This window comes from Varroa destructor, unplaced genomic scaffold, assembly GCF_002443255.2.
Source record: "Varroa destructor unplaced genomic scaffold, Vdes_3.0 BEIS01000003.1, whole genome shotgun sequence".
Taxonomy (NCBI): Eukaryota; Metazoa; Arthropoda; class Arachnida; order Mesostigmata; family Varroidae; genus Varroa; species Varroa destructor.
Window position 1 is genome coordinate 48,173,207 of NW_019211456.1, and position 21,264 is coordinate 48,194,470.

At 42.0% G+C, this 21,264-nt stretch overlaps 1 protein-coding gene across 1 annotated transcript in view; it reads right to left on the reverse strand.

Moving 5' to 3' along the window:
* The window catches only part of jeb (low-density lipoprotein receptor domain-containing jelly belly protein), a 92,342-nt gene that overhangs the window by 48,415 nt on the left and 22,663 nt on the right, over positions 1-21,264 (reverse strand). The window lies entirely within an intron of this gene.

Below are 21,264 nucleotides of genomic sequence, written 5' to 3' on the forward strand. Positions count from 1 at the left end.
CTCAACACTTCGACGTGGACAATTGATGAATGGACCATATCAGCATGATGTGTAAGGCTCACAAAAAAGCTGGCGAGACTGAAAATGACGAGATCATAGCCAGTTTCTAATGGTTGTCATATTTAGTGATTCGTATTTCCTGAACGATTTATTTTTTAATCGCGTGTTTACTAAACCAACTGTATGTACGGTATGTAATACGGTTTATATTGGTGTTTTACTTGAACATGATCAGAATGGTCAGTCGCAATAACGGGCCTAGTACTCTAACGATTGTTTCTGTTGGTATGTGCGTAAAACAATTTCCTTAGTTATCTGCTTCACATCTGAGAGTTGAAAGGACTTTTTTAAATGACGGTTGTTTTATTCATTCAACTAAAGAGGATAGATGTGACTCGAAATTTTCTATATGATACATAGACTACTTAGGACAACCCGTGTGACGAGAATCGTGCACCGTTTTTCTGTTGTGCCCTGGTCTGAGCAGCATAATGGGCGGGGGAGGGCGGTCAAATTCAGGAGAATTTTCTGATATAATTTCTAGCAAAAAACATCGCCTAAGCCTCTTTTTGCGTGTTTTGCTCGTCAACCGTTAATGAAGCCTCTATCCGCTATAAAATTGCCACGATAGTATAAACGTTTCAGAAAACGCCTGTTACGTGTGGATTAGTATTCAGAACTCAGGCGTATGTACATAGGTGCCTAGGCGCACAGAGCAAACGATGAGTCTGGCTTAACTGCGGTATTGTCCTCGGTGCCATCCTATATATGTCTTCATGAAGTCTGCGATTGTGGAATCGGCGTTCAAAGGCTTGTTCCGTTTGAACACGACAAACTAATTTATACACGGCTGCTACACACGGTGGTGATGTGCTATTTCGTTAGTGTACACGCCATCGCCGTTCGCGGCTAATTTGATGGTCAGCGTTTCCGTGCAAAACGAATGGCTAGATGCGCTTTTTCAGCAGCAATAATCAAAAGGATTACAGTGGTGCACATGAGGCCTGTACATCAGGCACCGCCTTTGCAACCTGCTGCTTCTCTGCAAGGCTCTGCGCGGTCAGCTCTGTGATACGTCGCTTTTGCCGTCGCGGTCGTCACAAGCAAGGATAAACGAGCCAAATTGTCCGCTTATTCTGGCAGGCCGCACAGTGTCCTAAATTCACCTGTCTGCATCACTAGCGTCGTTTTCGTTCGTCCGTCCTTCAGACAACATCAGAGTCCGTAATGCCTCATTATTTGTAACGCTTCGTCCGCTCTCCTTTATTAACCTTCTTTTCCTTTTGTTCTTTTGCCTGCACTTATTGTTGGGTGATACACCACAGTGCAAAACGTACTGATATGATGAACGATAAACAAGCACGAAAAAAACGTTTAGTAAATACCCCCTCTATTACAAAGTCATTCAGAGCAATCTAATAAAAGTCTCATTTGAATGGATACCTGCGCAAGAATAATCGACTCAATTTTCAGCCCCGTATATCCAAAGCAATCCAAAGTCCAAAAAGCAGTCAATAAATAGAAAATCGAATAGGAACAAATAGCAAATTGAACATTTGTTTAAGATTCAGGCACAATCCAGATGATACCTTAACGAAGAACTAATATATTTGAACAAATGTCTCCTTGCCAGGTTTCTGTATCTAATGCCTGCAAGCAGGTATGACACTGAACGCATAAAGTGCTATAATATAATGACGCCCTTCTCTGTAACAGTCTACCCCTTCCATGCTCTCTTTTTTTTAGCCTATATATTTACTATTTCGATGCATTAATCATTATTATTATCACCATTTTTAGAGGACCCTGACGGCAAAAACTAACGGGAGGTAGAAAGCTATTTCTAGCATCATATTCGAGTGTTGCTGTTTTTGCTGCTGCTGCTGCTGCCGTTGCCTCCGTTATCGTCTGGCCTTGGTATCGTCGCGGCCACAGCTGCTGCGTCATTGCCATAACACGCGCTGGTTTCGGCCACTGCAGGAGCCAAGTTGCAGTTTATAATCTCACTGGGCCACCCTACAGGCTCTCGCAGAGTTCGCTGTCCTTGTAGCGTGCTGCTCATCGAGTCTAATTTTAGATAACGCTAAGGACAGTGCGCGGTTTCGGCATGCGGTGATGCCGTGGGGGGGGCAGGAAGTGACTCGTCGCGTCGTAGCAGGCTGGCGTATGACAGCGCGCGGCGGCGGTGAGCAGCCGAAGTCTACGTGCGTGTCTGTATGTAGGGGACCGGCAGACTGTTACTGTGTGGCCGTGAAGCTAATAACTGTTGTCTCGTTCACCGGTTCTTTCGCCCAGTCTGTCTTGTGCATCCATCTGAAACTCGGATGGTAGACATGTGAAGGCCCTGTTTTGTCCCTTTCGTCTACATTTGCTGCTGCGGCTGTTCAGCTAGCTTGCGAGCTGAATGACATACACGGTGAGCCTGAAACGCGATTTCATGCTTTTCGTAGCTCGGCTCGCTTCCACCAATGATACTTTATGACCCTCTTCCTTTCACCCCCAGCTGCAGTTTACCCCATCATCTACCGCTTCTTGTTAGACCACTGCTGGAGCCATAACAAAAGCAGCAGAAGCGGTCCGCGCCTCTACTCATAACATCATAGTTCTCTTATGAAGAGAGAGGTAGCGGGACCACCAGCTTTATTGTAGCCATAATGCTTTTATAGTATTATACTTGCCACACATAGTAGTACTGTACATATCTCTCAATAGAGTTGTCGTCCTTTAGGTCGCTGCGGTGTCAGAACCTTGGCCCAGGTGAGCAGAGAGGCAGGTCGGCGAATGGCTTCGTATAAGTTAGAAGGTAAAAACTACTGAGAGAACGAGAAAGGCACATATATATATAAAGCAGTACCGCCTTCGTATACTAAGTTGCGATAACGACGGCTGCTTACCATGTGTCGCATATAGAAGCAACATTGTGTACGACTTTTTTTACGTGACTTTTTATATGATATATTTTCGTACTACAGCATCACATGCTACCATAGGCGCCTCAATATTCGCTCTCGTTTCCTTATAATTGTTACCAGGAACTTTCACAGAACGCGCGACGATTCATAAATGTGGGCCAAATCCTGATATTAATGGATTTCCATTTTCATCTGTACACTGTTGATGGCAAGAAAACTGGCAACGGGCCTGGCTAGAGATCGTGGTGTGGGTCATCCACGGCCTGAGTGATGCACCCAGTCAGGCGCCCTGCTAGTTTTTTGCCTCTCGATTTCAGATCAACAGAGCCTCACACACCAATGCATGTACTTACAGTGATTTGTCCTTAGAGATCTTGGTTACGTGCTCTTATGTAAATTAGCCCCTTCATTATAGTTGTGAACTTTTTTCCTAGTTCCAGTTTGTACAGCATGTTCGACCTTGGAATCATTCTGAATATTCTTACGGACTTCCTTCTGTGTTTTAATCAAGCACATTGCAATCAACCGTCAACAATCAACTTGAAGGGGTTACACGCACCCAGTAGAATAAACTTAACATAGTGACAATAAGCTGCATGTATTGCGCTCTCTAAGCGTAGTCAATAGCGAGTAGACGCAAATACTAGGAATGAAAGACGGTATCGCGTTCTACAGTGTCCTCGACGAGAGCCTTTTGACAAGAGCATATTTTTCTATGCTTTTCAAGACAGACGAAGATACTATACACAGTTATACGTTCGGACACAAGTAGTGTTACCCTACTATAATATGACTGTTACTCTAACTACAGTTTAAGTAGCGTACTACACAGATGATCTCTCCAGAGCTTTTCTCTCCTTTCTCTTAGACACGCTTTTGATAGCTATAATGATCAACCTATAGAGTCGTGTTTCGTTTTATTTAACCAGACTCCCTTAGGGTTCTCGTCGCTGCGATACTGAAACTACAATGGTTACACGCCGTTTTCATCGACGCTTAGGGCGAGCTGAGTGAAGCTGCGTTGTAGAGATTAAACGAGTCGTCGAATAGCGATATGGCCTCCGGCAATGGTTCAAAGAACAGCAATACAGCAGCGACGGTAGACGTGCCGTGTCACGATGTAACAGGCAAGAACAAGTTCGAACAAGAGTTGCCTTAAGTCTTTCGCTCTCCATTTTTCTTAGTGCCGCAGCAGAGGCACTGCCCAGACTCATAGCTATCGCCGGCCAGTGCCTATCCGTCGAGTGACTTTCTGACGCGGCAGGCAACGCGATCTGCTTATCGCGTCGTCATTGATCGGCTTCCAGCGCTCCGTCTATCAGGAAACGAGGGCCATCGAAAGAACGTAACAACGAGCAAGGAAGCGGACAGATCGGGCACTAGCAGATCTGACATTCTTCATTGGTCGTTGTTGAGGAAGTGATCTGTTTGCTAAGGACGCCATCCTTCAGCTTGCCCCATCCTTAGTCCGTTGCTTTTCCTCTTCGTTATATGCTTCGCGTCTTCTTTCCTTCCAAGGCCCTTCTAAGCATACTTTGACTACTCAAGCCGTATTTAGAAGACCCCGGGGGCCGACCGTATGGGATTTCTTTACGGATACGGCCAAGCCGCTTGGATGTCTTCGCGTTTTTAAACGAACCAAAAGCGAATCTCCAGAGCAAGGCTTTTTTACCACTTCGCCCGATGACCACCAATAAATCCAAGTCTAAATTCAGGACAACTAGGGGTACTAAAAGACAAAAAACCCGTACATATAATAAAAAGGAAATACTTCTTCACTACTCGGAATTTGTTTTTGCTGGGCCTCAAGAGATTATAACGACCTCTACCAATCAGTGTCACAAAAACGACCAACTCCGTTACTTAGTGGTGGCAAAGATACGATCAGTAATCTTAATTTCTAGCTGTTTCTGCGCCACCTAGTTTTTCAATTTTTAATATTTCAATTGTGTGAGAATTTCTCTTTTAAAACGTATATTATTAAAAGCACTTAATTTGTCGTCCCACCGCAATTACTATCAGAAGAGTGATTACTATACGATACTCACGAGAACTCGCGTGTTTACTCGTGTAAAGGTCGCTTAGCGAGAAAACCAAGAGCATTCGCATGGCTTAACCTATCCGTTTCCGCGGGAGAGCTGGATTAGATGTCGCTCCAGGGGTTATCACTTTCAGGACACAAGGCTTCTGCTGTAGAAACGCTTTTCGAATCTTAAAAAGGTCAGAAAATCTGTTTAGCTAGCCAGGAATCGCTCAGATGGCTACAGCATTTTGTGCACACGGATGCTATACCGCCACCATTAAGGCTATGTTGACAACAAATAGGACTCGTTCGTATGTTCGAATAGTTCAGTGAAAGATTTTACGTGAGCGGATGAGATGGATTGTGGACGTTGTTTATTGCCTTTATATATACTTAGATTTTCTACTACTTGTCACTATTTTTATGGTACCGCAACTGTTTAAAGAACGTCAAATATAATTAGATCAAGTTAGTTCTTATTCGAAAACGTTTGGCGGAATCTAAAGTAGTTTGTCTATTTAATCAATTTGTTTTTGAAGTTACTAACCAGCCAGATACTTCTAAGGATGTATCGCTGATCTCTCCACACATGTGTGTTTAAGACAGCAAAGCTATATTACATGTCGTTATGGAAAACGCACAGTTTTCTGGAAGGTGTATGAGTGAGCACGTGGGAGCCTAACGTCCTACTCGTGCCGTTCGTGTACCGAGGTTAAATGCACTACTACAGGGGAAGTGGTTTTAGCTGTTGTGTTGTACCATGCAAATACTGATACAAAACAGACATCGCACGGCGATAGGAGATCTCACTCAATGTACACTGCCATGCCAAGCGTGCTTTCTGAAGTCATATGCCCTTCCCACTATTGCACCACTGCAACGTGCAGTCAAACTTAAATCTGCCCGGCCCTATTTACTTGCACAACTTCTGTACATTACTTTCACAGAAATTGGCAGCCGTGGAGAAGTTTACGGGTAAGAAGCCTGAATCCGTTCTCACGTTTGTCACGAACATGTATCCTACACCATACCTCGCCATACCACTTTTCTAAGATCATATAATTCTTCATACGCAGCCTGCTTGTAGGTCAAAGCTATCCTTAAAAAGAGACGCTCGCCATTTAATAAGCTAGGCCAATATTAGCTGAAATAAGATACGCCTTTTCGTTCGAAACGCCAAAACGCCTATGCTTTTTTTTAAAATTCTTCATCGTCGTCTCGTAATGAAGGTCATCCTGATAGAAAGAGATCAGCTTTAGTAGCATGTGTAATCTTTAATCTGGACAGATGAAACATGATTTTTTAATGAAACAACTCCGTATCTTTTAGTGAAAATGTGTACTGGATATTTCTACCACAAATTATATACCAGTGCTTTGCGGCTACCAAGGCGACGCTTTATCTACCTTGCCGCTAACGTAGTCATCTGAGGCTTGCCGTCTTCAAAACATACTGATTATCAGATCCTTCCTTTCGCCAACTATACAGTAGCTAAAACTGACCTCGTAACACAAAAATCACAGTTGGTATTCAAATTAATTGTCCGCCTTTACCTGTTTACAATAGTAGAAGATTGAAGCGTTCTAGTTGATGCTATCCTTCTAATTCTTAAGTCACTGCTTCTTAACTATTGTTAACCTGTACAACCATGTACCTATTTTTTCCCCTCCCGTCTCCACGTTTTTCCATTCATCATTTCCTCGACACTCGTTTGCTAACTCGCTGAATAAAAACATGCCGGCACATGTTTAAAAAACTCGAAAGCATTTGCTGTTGAAGCAACAGAGAACGGAGTCATGCAGTGGATCTGCCCGCTGACCAAAGCTTCAGTAGAACGAGGAAGTTAAAGCGCTCGTTTGCTTCCGCTGATTTTTTTTGATAAGGCAGAGATTTCCACATCCCGTTTGCTGACTAGTCGGGAAATCACAGCCGTGTCCCTGCCGGATTGTGATAGGGAAAATATAAGGTAGCGTTAGCTGCCATGGCTCGCTTGTTTTTTGTAGGATATATTCCTTTGCGTTGTGGATACTGCTGTACCTTTGCACCGTTGCCTCCTTCGTCGTGATGGTAACAGTTTGCGAGTTGTTTGCCCACCCTTCTGTCCCTGCTGCCGGGAACTTCGTTATTACCAATGTCTGCATCGTGTTGCTTTGATGGTACCGGTTGTAGCGAAATGCTCATACGGTTGACAGTGCCGTAGCACGTGCGCTGTGGACATACCTACTGGGCATGTTTGTCTTACCCCATAAACCCATTTTTTTTTTAACACACCTCCTGTTTTCGCTTTAGTTACTCTACTCCCACTTTTTCTCTGGCACTCGCATGCTGAGTTTTGCTTCTGTCCACCTCCCGTTTCTCCGTTGGCTGTGGTTGTTGTTGGAGAAGTAGCTTCATTCGCTAACATAAACATCATAGTTTACATACCACAGCAGTGGTACCCTTTGTGGGGAAAAAGGCAACATATTATTTACCTTCAGATACCTTGTCATCAAATCATAAAAGCACCGAACTCAAATGTCAACAATCAGTCACTTTGTTGTAGAGCGGAATCTAAATTATCCGTAAGTCACTATAATATTTTGCCGACCGATCAGGTTTGATCTTGGCCAATTACATGCGGAGTAACGATGTCATCTGAGGCATATGGGATCACGACGACACCTACAAGATTCAACCCGCGCATACATATATATGTATGCATATATTGGTAAATGTGTAACCTTTAGGCAGAGTTTGTTTAGGTCAAGAATATATTGTTGCGGTGATAGCTTAGTAGGTACCGTAGTCTTAGGGACACGTTGTGGTCTAGGTTCGAATCCGTGCATAGTCAAATTTCCTTTCGTGCTGGGAGCCAGCTAACCCTCCGGTGGAGTGCCTAACGGCGATACCACTGAAATTTACAGAGGTTAAGAATATATTGTGGATATAATATCATTTAGTACTAACAACTGTCTCACAACGATACGCTAATATTAGAGGTAACAATAAGAGTGCTAATAACAACTAGTGGCCCGTGGTGTTCGTGATAGCGAAAAACTGTCACGTATCTAAGCATGGCAGGGCAGGGAAGCGGCCCCGTCTCAATAGAACGCAGCCACAACGGAAGAAGGCTTCGCTATGGGGGGATCCAACGTTACGCAACGGGTGACTCCAACCACACATTATGGGTCTTTATTTTTTTTCGGTCATTTTGTGGGCCATGAAAGAAGTGTTGTGCCCAGTATCTGATTAGGCCGCAGCATAATTATATCTCTTAGTATCCTCTTCGGCTAATCCCACTGCACGACCTTTAGTCCATATATCGCCTCTATGATGAGACGCTCCTCGAGGCGTTGCCTATGTTAGTTCTTATATTCTTAAAAAGCTAAAAAACGTTGTTATATTGGTTATTTATAATAGCGTAAAGACTATATATATATATATATATATATATATATATATATATATATTAGCAGATCTCATTTAGAGTAAATCATTTATATAATGCCTAGGTTCTTTACAATGATGCATCGACTGACGACGGTCTTTTATAGAGTTTACGTTCAACAAAACAAGAAAATTAGCAGCTGATAACAGAATAAACCTAATTTGATTTGAGAATATAAGTATTTTAGAGTGAATCACGTTAGCAAATTCCCTTTGAATCTCCCGTACTGGACGAATAAATAGGGACGAGCAGGATACACACGGAGCAAAACGTCAATATACGTTCACTATTTATTTATTTACAAAAATCTGTTTATCTATGTTTATCTATGTTTAAAATGTTCGAATTTTCAAATATTTTTAAAACCTAGTCTATACAATTTATTGTGACATAGGATATTACATATATATATATAATATATATATATATATATATATACGATTCATGATTTTGCTGTTTAAAGATGTCTTTGTATGTGGACATTCGTGCAGAATGTTATAGTTCGCTCTGTTGACTTTTTAAGATTTTCCTCTTTTTGCCAATACAAATAAACTCCGTCCCTGCGGAATTGAAGCCATTGTGACGTTTTCCCCCCATGGGTAAACTTCTACATGCCTAAACTTCGCTCTTCCTAGTCGTAAAGTGTTCTGAAAGCGACTAGCGGTAAATTTGAAGTTAAAAAACTCAGTGCAGGTTTATAGCTTGTAAAGTTCCGGTAGAAAATGCGAACTTGAATTACCCTAATTCGGAAGAATCTCTCTTGCGGGATTGACTCTCAGAGCGGACGAACAAGTAAACTTGTCGAAAAAATTCAGCACTAAAGTCAGTATCCGTAAGTTGGAGCTGTGCAAATTTTTATATGATAAAAAGGCGTATAATCTGCAGCTATTGTTATCCTAAGCGTACCTTGAAATTTTGACAACGAGTTAATTTGCCATAGTGATTAAACAAATATCTATGTACAAACATGATTCCACTATCTTAATTTCGGCTATTGCTCAAATTCGTGAGCTTGACGTATCCGTTAATTTTCATTGTTTATAGTTTTTAATCCATGATATGTCTCGCGATCGCACTCACCTGAAAGAGACGCAAAATGTGTGTTTGTTCGAAAAAGTTATATTTGTTAGACTATTATTAAGCTCTACATTGAGGTGAACCGAAAAGTGCTCTCTTACAACTGTATCTCGTGGGCTCGATCGTGCTCAGTTGGACAATAACCCCTTTGCCTATATGTGTTTCCCCCTGATTAAAGATCACCTGCAATTATTTGCTGTGTGTTATACAAACAATAAGTGCTCGTGTCGAGTCGTTATCGTGTCATCCAGCTAAATGGTATCTTTCGCTACACCGACACTGGTGAAAATGGCATCGGCAGTTCTTTTCTTCCGATCACCGACAATACTAATAGCTGAAACTGACATTTCGGAGTTTGTGTCTGCTCAAGGCTTTTTTTTTTTTCTTTTTTACAATGCTCGGGTTTATTAGAGTCTGGAGAAATGCCTTCAAACGCCAAAATTGGATCCTGATGGAGAACGGGATGTTGCCAGCGCTTCCTGTATGCAAAGGGCTGGAAAACTAATTAGAAGCAGGCGACCGCACCGGCAAAGGATGAAAACGTAGGTTTCCGCTAAGCAGAAAGAAAGAAAGAAAGAGTTCGACGAATCTTCAAGTTCAAACGCAACAAATAATGAACACGAACTAAGAACTAGATAAAAACACGGAGTACAGCAGTTACGGACGATACTCTGTAATGTTTGTTCATGCAAAGTTCTAAGTATCCTGATTGCGGTCGGTCGGTTAGACTCAAGCAGTGGTCACTATATCTTTGTTTCGGAGGCAAAACCGGATGCGCTGTAGCCTTTCCCTACCTGCAAATGATCGGTAATTTTGAGCGAACAGTGTACATTGACACTGTGTTGGTTATAAATCAGAGAGAATCTCATGCTGATCTTATCTGATGGATTTCGTTTTTATCGTTCGTGCTTTGTCTCGCTTCCCCCAGCGAAAGTCATCTATTTCGCTATCTACAAAAGGATCAGCCTCGCTCCTTGATCATTCCAAGGATTTGCTGTGGATTACGGATCGGCCTAGCCTGCCTCAGAGCCTCACGTTCTCGTATCTCGTCCTCGCGTAAAGATAGTTAACCAGCAATATAGTACAATGGCATCTCGGTTTAACTTATGTACGAGGCAGGGAGCTTGCCGACGTCTTTACTTTCGACTACGTATAACTGCCTGCACTAAATTTAACTCTAGGTTCATTTGTCGGATAAGACAGCAGGCCATCGCCTTCGACCTTCATATAGACGATGTGTTCTGATATTGAACAACAGCACAATGTAACTTCTAATCTCTATCTAATACCTAATAGTGATTGAATGATCATATCAAGCCATATACTGGAAGAACTTTCCCTACTAAATTTACTGACCCCAAAAATACTACAAAAAAAAAAATATATATATATATATATTTCTGTTTTTCGTTGGGTCTTCCGTAGTATGAATTTCTTCTGGGAATATTGAAAGCGACCATAATGATGTCAATATGTGGTCGACCGTGGCTAGGGGTATAGTGTGCTATCACATTTTATGTTGACGCTTACAAGGCAGGAACTTTAGTTAGCACTAAGTGTGCGAAAAATATAGAGCTTCTGCGGTACATAACATAGCAAATACGCCAAGACCGACCTCAATTGATTCTCAAGCAGTAAGAGGTCACTACTCTATTAATAAAAAAAAAAAAATCAAAGAACTCATACGAGGCTATGCCGGCGACAGTCAGATATTTCGGCACAGAAAGCTATCTTAATTTTTTTCTCTTCTATTCATTTCTTAATGCATTATGTTTGTGTTTTTTTAACAAATTATTAATATGTATACACAGACTTTTTTGTATGCCCGAAATGCGGCGTATAATATTTGTTGTGTTCTTATATAGCTCAATGATCATTAATTCCAGCACATTGTACATTGTTAACCTCAAAAGCATGCCTTAATCACTGTCAAGACATTAGATAAGGAAATCTTCAAGTAATTAATTTGTATATACATTTCAAACTATGGTATGGTAAAATAGCAAGATCATGTTTTAACTATTATATCGCGTAGGCGGCTAGCTGACAAGTTTTTCATAAGCTCAAAAACGAATCACAAACTGTTTAATGAGTTTTGTTAGCATATATCAGGTCTAGTGGCAGGAAAAAACTCGTTCAGCTGGCCTGTTATTGAGTACCTAAACAAGTGCCTAGTCCTAGTGCCTATAGGCTTTGCTTCGCCGAAAACCACACGCAGCAGGTTTCCAAAGACGTGTTGAATTGTACGTTCATCAAACTTTCCACGCAATAGTCCTAACGTTTCTAATATGTAATGGGCAGTGGCATCACTCTATTAGAATCGTGTATTGTAGTACTGTTATACAAGCCCACTTGTTCCGACAAACCGAACCTATTTCCACTATTGCACTCACGACTTCTATTTTCCCCCCTGGATGCCTAAACTGTGGGGCAGGGAGTACGAGCTCAACTGTTTCAAACAATTCGTACAAGGAAGTGTCCGACAAGTTTCAGCATGCCTAATATTAGGCCTCGGAACAATCGTTCTTGTAGATAAACTCGAATAACTCGCAGTAGAACGACATTTTCTGCCAGTTTTTGTAAACAATAAAAGCTCGTCCGTGTCGTCTATTTGGCTACAGTGTGAAAATTCAAAATTCGAGCTTGATACATTGGAATACGATGACTCTATGTGGTAGCTGCAAAATCAATCATTGTTTACTACGCAAATATTAAATTGTTGGGTACCAGAAAAAAATAATTCAAATTACTTACTGTTTTATGACCTATAAATTAAAAATAACCGTATAAAGTAGCATTACTTGACGAAATAAACACGCACTCAAGGTAGCCGCTAGCCACTAAGTGCGACTTGTGAATAAGGCTCTTGCCGACATTTACAAGGAAAGCGTTTTTAAACTATTTGTAAATGGGTAGGTAAAAAATATATACATTGATCACGAAAGCAGCACTACTGAAGAAGGGCAGGGTGAGACAGAAGGCAAGCTCATTAAGTAAATCTAGTGCCAAACGTAAACGATACAAATGGTTTTGGCGGGATGGTTTGTCCTGTCTTGCAATGGCCTTCAAAGACGACAGCCTTTTACTTCGAACTGGACCTAGCGTAAACCGGAATGTCGTAATATTGCTATGCTAATCTCAGAAGTGCCACTAGATATTTTATCGCGTAAATCACAATCTGGCGAATTACATAGAAATAATAAAGAGCCACTGATTGCGGTTACAACACGTCAAACATGATGGCATCAGCAACTATATAGCATGAATAAAACAAAAAAAAAAAACGGAAAATACGTAAAGTCTTTAATTATCTTCTTATCGTATATCATATGATATGAACAAGCTTAGTTGCGTAAAATATATATACATACACATACTCTGTCTAAGGCTAACCGGCCCTTCAAGCGCAGAAGAACTTTGCACGTTGTGAGACGTATACCGTTGTCATCTAGGATTAGTGCTAGCGTAAATGTTTTTAGGTAGAGAGACATTAGCTAAGTAGACAGGCACTATTTTTGTTTTTATTATTGTACATAACGGCGCTTCTTTCTTGTATCTAACTGTATATCTAATAATGTGACTGTAGGATGCGTACATACTGGATGTAGAGTTGCCCATCTCTTTGCCCCATTGTGCAATGTCATTTGCACCTTTCTGACCCGTCAACAAGCTGCGAACAGATTAAAGTATACGGATACGAATATGCTGCTGCTGCTGCTGCTGCCAATACGACAATTCGTTCCTATTATTAACATTACCGACCTCGTACACTTCAGTAAAAAAAAAGCAGCAGCAGCTGTTATTAAAGCTCGACTAGACCTATCGAGACAGGATTGTTGTCATCCACAAACTGTATTTCTCGCAGATTTGCCCAGCAGAAATAACGAGGTTGGAAACAAGAAACAAAAAACATAATCGTACTTAAATTCAATTTAACATCTATGATAACTGAGATAGGCGTCACAGCTGACAGCAAGCAAGCCATAGCGAAAGACTTAACGATGCTATGACATATATCATCGTATAGTGGACATTGACTAAGGACGACGTCAGCGTGCATCATGTCGTGTTACCGCTTGGCAAGCCCGCATCATATCCGTGGCAGGTTGCTAGGCAACGTGTTTGCCTGCTAATCCCAGAGACACGTGCTGGCCTAGGTTCAAACCCGGACATGGATACAGATCGCTTTGAGCTGAAATAACCAACGAGTGCGGGCCCTGTTAACGTAGCTGTTAGCACGACAATAGGCGAGCGGGCGGTGTAGGAAAGGAAAAACAAAGAAACAGAGGAAGATGCGAATCGAGTTTGCTGAGAAGAACGCGCACGACGCCCCAATGTACTTTGCAATACAATAGCCCTTCTATTCGACAAATATGATTTTACAAAGCGTGTATTCATGGGTGCCTGTCAATGGTTTCCGTTCCAAAGTATCGGGGTCGAAATATTTGAGTGAACTTTCTGTATTGGATTGGATTAGGACGTTAGCCTTCACAGACGGCTACGATTCATCATTGTATTGTTTACTATTCAGTGGGATATGCTTTGCTAATAAATCTAGCAGACGATAGGAGTCTAACATTATGGCATATGGATCCAATGTGAAAGCGGTCATAGTTCAATTGTGAGAACAAAATAGTTGCAGTAATGGCTTTATCATTGTGGGTATAAAGGGGGAGAGCGTGACATTGCAACAGACACATCTATGTGAGATGGCTAATGACAGCCGAGAGCCGGTGGCCTGCCGTCGGTAAAGCCTGAGACGCCGCTAAGGACGCAGACGAATGCGAGGTGACTTTTGCTGCTGCTGCTGCTACTACTACTACTGCTGCTGTTACACCGGCCGCGGCAGAATGGTTTACACGTACCGCGGATTAAAGTGACTATATAGCCATTATATTAGAAAAGCATGATCTGTACAGGGAAGTATAACAATGTCTAGTAATCATGGATTATGAAGAAAAAAGAGAAAAACAACAGCTAGATAGGTATTTAGGCTGTGGACAAATACCTTAGCACATGCAATGAAGCAGTCTCGTGCCTTGTCGTGTCGTAACCATCATAACGGTAGATCACCGGTTACTACGCTAACCAATGTGGCAAGAAACAAGCTAAATTCTTTTCCACGAGGATCACAGAGTCTAGTCGAGTAATAATACATTGTTCGTCATAGTAGTCCGTCATAATCTTAACAAGCCGTGTTGCATATGTATAAGTTGAAAGTTGGAGAATTTTCATGTCAATCAAAGGCAAGGGAAAGTTTGTAACGAAATCACTATTGTGAATTTGGGGTGGGTCACATAGTAACTGCTAGGACGACTCGAAACATTTAGATTTGTCCGACACTGAGTGTTTACATGAACAGACCAATTTGCAATGTTTATTTATATCTAAATACATAATTACATCAATGAAATGATCGAGTTTGTCTTGAATCAGGGTCTCTAACGATATGTAGAGCAGATGCCACGACCTAAGACACATACCGTCTACGACGATAGAGAAGAAACTGCTAAAATCCTGTATGTTGAGGCCTAAACTTAAAATGAAGCTATGCTTACGAGGTATTTCCATATCCTTCTTTTAGTTTGTTTATGTTGCGTCATTCTTTTGCACAACTAGGTCGAAGGACGGGCATTTTTATGAGAAATTGACTAAGGGGTCTGCTGTTTCCGCGAATTCTATTGTTTTCAGAACAGAAGCTTAGGACTAGGCGAATCTTTTTCTCTTGTTTGTCCTCCATAAATGTCTTCGTTGCCACAACTCGGAAGCTCTATTGCCCGTCTATCTATCTATTTGTCTTCGATGTTACAATAGCGGCAAGCGAATTATGCTGTCCCAGTAATTTGTATCGGTTTCCCTATTGTAGGCATGGAAAATAGTTAGTACATATGTATAGAACAGTAGGGAAAGAACCGGGGTTACATTGACCCGCCAGACAGAGGTTCTGCATGGCGAGGAAGTGCCCAAGTCAAGTAGCCGTTATCGCTTCATGGCCACCCTTGTACAAGTGTATAAATAAAACGCGGCCGGATAAAATGCTGCTATGATACCTCATTACTATTAAATGTTATTATTCACTAGAATATTGCCCGTGCCTGACACGCTTCGTAGTACTGCTGCTTGTTTCCAACACTCGCATCGTTCACAACTTCTCAGATTGATGTATTATAACGAGTAGACTGCTTGTCAGCGTGCGACACGCGGGGCGCATTCAACTCAACGTAGAGAATGTTGGGGGCACGGAATTGTTTGGGCGGCGTGGTAAGTTTTGTAAAACTCCGCTTCAATCAATATTACGATCGCGTTCTGTTTATCTAGACGAACGTATACATATGTAAACATTTACGGGATTTGAGGAAGGGTACACCTAGGAGCGGTTTAACTAACAATAGGGATACGCTTTATTTGTCATTTTCGAAGGACATAGGTAGTGGTGCCGTTAAGAACTGTTCAAATGCGAGATGTCTAAATTTTCGATGGAGGTAATCGGTCAACTGCTTCCTAATTAAAGGACAGACTGGATGAAAATAGCTAGCCCCGTTTCTATGCGTCTATAAATAGCAGTATAGTGCTATTAATTTATCCATATGTTGAATACCTAATAATAATTTGTGTCCCGCAGCCAGGAGCACATTAATGGTATCATCATTACATAGGCACCTCGATGTATGCTACTCAATGGCGCACGTATAGAAGAAGCCTGTAAGTGAGCTGCTAAAACCTTACAGGCTTCCCTTGTGTAAGTGAGTCTATAAGATGGAGCTTCTAGGCACAATACGACGAGAATAGCCATGATTTATACTGCCTACAATACGATGCAAGCAAATGAGGCATTGTTGGGATACAAACGTATCCCCAATGATATAGTTATTGGAGAATATCTGCGGGCTAACGGTAAACTACTAGGTAAGTTTCGAAACATTGGTTAATTACTCTGACACTGTTTCATCAAAAAGCCCCACACGCCAACAGTCAATCGAAGTATGTTGTCGCTGATGCCCTTCACATGATCATGCGCGTTTAATAAAGCTGATTTTGACGACGAGTAGTTAAAGGCGTAGCCATCGTTCCGGAACTTAATTCATAATTTCAACCATGCCGTCCGCACATTCTACCGACGCACAAGGAACATACCCGGTTCCTTCGCGATTTCCTTCGCCCAACCGCAAGTGAGACATCGGAACTTAGCTACGAGCGCATGCTATCTCTAAGAGCCTGAACGATATTAAATTATGGGCATTGTTTGCGTTTGAGAGACGAGCTTTTGAATTTAATATTACTATGACTATCATTATTAACTTCATTAGCAAGCTTCCGTCCAATAGTTTTTAAGCAAGAATATATTGTCATTGATAACAATTGTATTAATTAAGTCGCTTGCCGCGTATTAGCAATGATGCTGACCATTAGAACATTAGTTCAACGATTTGGGGAACTTTAAAATGGTGAAATCCAGCTGGAGAGAACCATCCGATTGAGTGGCGACGAGGATTATCTTCGCCTAGCCATAAAAACTCGATCTTCAAGTGCCTTTTGGAAGTGCCGCCTGAGATGAATACTCTTGCCTTTCTAATCCCACGTAAGAACCTTTGCCAATTGCATCGCAGCGAGGGTGGTATGATGGTTACCGAGCCTGCACGCTACCTTGGCAAAAGTATAGTTCTTGACACCTTAATTAACTTGCTAATCTACTTTGTCACCGGAAAAATCGAACTTCTCACATTTAAGCCGGCAACTTCTTAGAGATATTTCGAAAGCACATTATAATGTTTGAACTTGACTTGCATCTCTATTTTTATTTTATTTATTTTTGCTATAACGGACCCTTCTCTCCTATGCGCAGTTCAGTAAGGATTATTGGCACCTTGCACAATCTGTATACATTTGCGTAATGTAGCCTCTGAGTCTATTGTCTATTCTTCTTGCACATTTTAAGGATCTTTTGGACATCACATAAATGAAATCCTACAAACACGATTCGTGTAGCTCCTGCCGGCGGTCCTTTTCAATGAGAAGTTATCATGTACTTATCTCTATCCAGTATGTACAATTTATACATCGATTTTGACGTTCTGCCACTTCGGCTGTCGCTGCTGCTAGATTCTGGCATATGCTCCGCAGAGACAAATAAATAGAATACGTATAGACATATTTACGTACGTTTTACAACGATCATGTCATGTTATTGGGTTCTTCTTTGAGTGCTCGTCGTTGTTACGTTGGTTCACTATAGTGGCTGCCTTATGTATTGGCCTTGGTCGCTGATGCAGCAGAACTTCCTGCCGGCCTACGTGGATACCGTCTGCAGTCCGCATCCCCTTTTTCTGGTGCTACTGCCACCTACAGGTTCTTCGATGGTCGATTTTTGCCTACTATCTTCGAATGATGCGCTTTCCCCTTTTGGACAATCATTATTTGCCCTAGTTTTAGGGGCTGCTGTAAAGTAAAGAACGGGCTTCACTCAACGAATGCTGCTAATTTCTGGCAGATGGTTCGATTTCTGATTCGACTGTTAGAATAACAAGCTTTCAATGAAGATTTCAGTCATCGATTAGTCTCGCAGCTGTACGCAAAGCTCCTTTGATTCGGAACGATTTAACCGGGCAATGCCTTTGGCCAGGCCTTTGACAGGTCGAGAAAGCGCCATCGCACTTCCAGATCAGGCCAAACGAGGTTATTACAGATGGTGCACTATATATTACTCTTCACATAATAATATATTTACGTGGGTGTGAGCAGCGGCCATGTAGCCGCAAGTGTTACGGTAGCATTCTAGCTTGCACTCTTTTTCCATCAAGGAGACATTTCTATTTTCTTCTATTTGCTCCATCGCCGAAATAAGAATATATGTTGTGCTGGTGTTATTCGACAGCTACATAAGCTCCAGTCGATACAGAGCGCCACTGCTTCAAAAGTTACGCAGTAGCACTATTGTTCTTGCTATTTCTTGTGTAGTTGTCCTCTGTCTGCTATCGTCACTGCCTGCCCGGTAAAGAGCAGACAGTTTCTGAATAGTTACCAATGTGAGCGGTACAGTCTCTTTTTGAATTGCTCAGCACTGAGAATAGGTGAACGAAAGAAGGTTTAGTCGACTGAGAAGAGATAGACTAGTAGAACACAACACTGAAGGAGTCCATTCTGAGCTGTGAACAGCAAAGGCCTAAATTAGGCCGCCGTCGGTACGCCGATAGCTGCGAAGTGTACTGCATTGCTGTTACCTCGTCGGCAAGAACGGATGCCAGTCAACCCTAAAAGGATTCGTGCGAGGCCTCGCAACTATGCCGCAGCTCCAGCCGGCCGGCCTACTAGGAATTCGTTTTAAGGGGAGTTAGCGGACATTAGTAAAGGACGGAGTACGTAACAAGTCACAATGTACAGCGAATGAATTAATTGGTACCTCCTTTGCCATTTTTATCGTTTATTGTATAATCTGTTAAATAAAAAAATATGTTGGCGAATTTATTATTATGTTAGGACCGCGTGATGTTGTTAATGTAAATAGACTACTATTGTTTCCTGTCGTTTCAACTTAGTTTGGCCTAAGTAACTAGCAAACAATGTTGTAGCAACGAATTCTGTTGTGTTACGTAGCAACTCTAGCAGGTTTCCCCCATTTGTCCTCGTCTCAGTAGCTTCTGTATTGCATTATTATATATATTTCTCTTTCTCTCAGCGGGATCATCGTTAAATAATGACGTATTACGACACAACAATCCTTATTCCGTTGGCAAACCCAATGAAGTAAAACGTATAGAGGTGGTAAACAGGCCAATCATTATCTAATATCCAAAGAATATAGCCAAGGTAGATAGGGTTACGTTATGGCCATTCGAAGAAATAAGTGCATCGGTGGGATTCTACTGGCTCCTCACTTTTACACGGTATAAAGGCAGCATTTCTCCATATGATTAAGGACTTCGCGCGCGAAGATAACTAGTTTTTTCCCCAAATCGCAGGTACACTCTTGGCGTTCCCATAGTGATAAATACTGTAGACCGGCCTACGTGTGTGGATTTGCCTGATGTACAATTTGCTCTTCTCTTATATAGAGTGCAATGGGATATACAGATTGCTCCAACCTCTAGTTAAATTAAACGATTCGACTATTCCAAGTCTCTATTCTAATTTACGTCAATGGAACAGGCGAACAAGACGCAGCTCGTTTGCTAGCGTCGTCTGTGTTGAACGCATCCCTAATGTAGCATGCCCTTCAACATGTGCTATTTGTCCTATCCTAAGTTGTATATGCTACTACCTTCTACAGTTATAGCGTTTCTCACACTGCTTCTGTTAATTTGTCCACGCATAGTTGGAGCCTAATTCTTAAGCCGCTAATTGCGACAGTACGCAACTGTTCATTGAATCGCTGCTGTATGACATAATCGGCCCCCAGGAGCAGTCAGAGGAACCAAGAAACCTCGGCGTCGTTATTGTACTAGCGCCCTGACGCTTGCCACCACTGCCGCCGCCGCCTCCGCCTCCGCCGGCCCATAGGACGAGTCAACAATGTTTCAATGCAAGCGTGTCTTTTTTGTCACAAGGGGCGTCTTCAATCGCCGTTATTCCGGTTTCTGCACGGTTCCAGCAACCGTAGCGGAAATAGGGGCGGCACCAGCAGCTTCTCAACTCACACGAACGATATTGGTAGCATTCTCCAAACTTAGAATAGTGGCGGGTAAATTAACGAAATGTTAAGATTCACGCACAACTCAAACAGAGCTACACCTTGTCGAATACTCAATAGGATAGCGCCTGATCTATTTTCCAACCATTTTATTTCACTTTATGCGTTTGTCTTTTTTCTACCCCTACCAGTATTATCGCTACCATTGAAGGCGATCATCGGTCACGCAGGTCGATCCGCTAGTGTCGCTAGAAGTCGACACCCCCATTTCTATCTTCCCGGCCACCTCTTTTCTTCTCCTGTCCAAGTCCTAATAGAACAGGTTTTTCTGGCAAAAGGTTGCGCAGTCAGCTCGTTATCGGCACGAAGGACCACACTATTTACAGAAACGCTACACGTCAAACAACATCGAAAGCAAGCGACTTATGTAAGGGTAGAAAAGGTTGTTACCACAGCATCAACTACCATAATGTATCTGAAAGCGGCAGAAAACAAAATGAACAACTATGATTGGTATCGTTGTCGTCGTCCTGATCGTGTAAAAGATAACCAGATAAATCATTCGTCCACATCAGATAACACACGAACCTAGACGATCGAGGCGCGTGGCAGGCGTTTTCAAAATTCTGCAACAATAGATGAGTATTTATCTTATTTATATACAACGTCGTGTCGGTGGCTTCAGCATAAGCTTTCTCACCTACATTGAAGGCCCCTGAGGGCGACGCCAGTCCTCACAACGATGTGTGATTGTATCATTTTCGATGTTCTTGTTATCTAAAACTATTATTTCTGTTTCCTTTGTCGAAAGAGCAAACTAGGAATTTTTGCATGGGAAAATAACTAGAGCGACTAGCTACATATAAAAAATATGATTTGACAAAGGCTTCCGTAATTTGTGTTTCAAAAGGTTCTTCGACGCGCCTTGATGATCGGAGCCGATCGCGAAAAACGGAATTCCCATCAATTTGGATCCGCACTAGCAAGTTTCTCGTTCGGACGTATTCTCAGATGTGATCGCTTGCCCGGCAGTAACTCCTCGGCCACTCCATAACAGCAGTGACGTTAAGCAAAATAGAAGGCACACCCATATTTGGGTACAGTTGTTGTTCTATTCGAAAGATTTTCTATACGTTGAAGCGCATGAATGGCAACTGTGTCGTCAGTATGAGAATCCTAATCCTACTTCAGCTGTCCATTA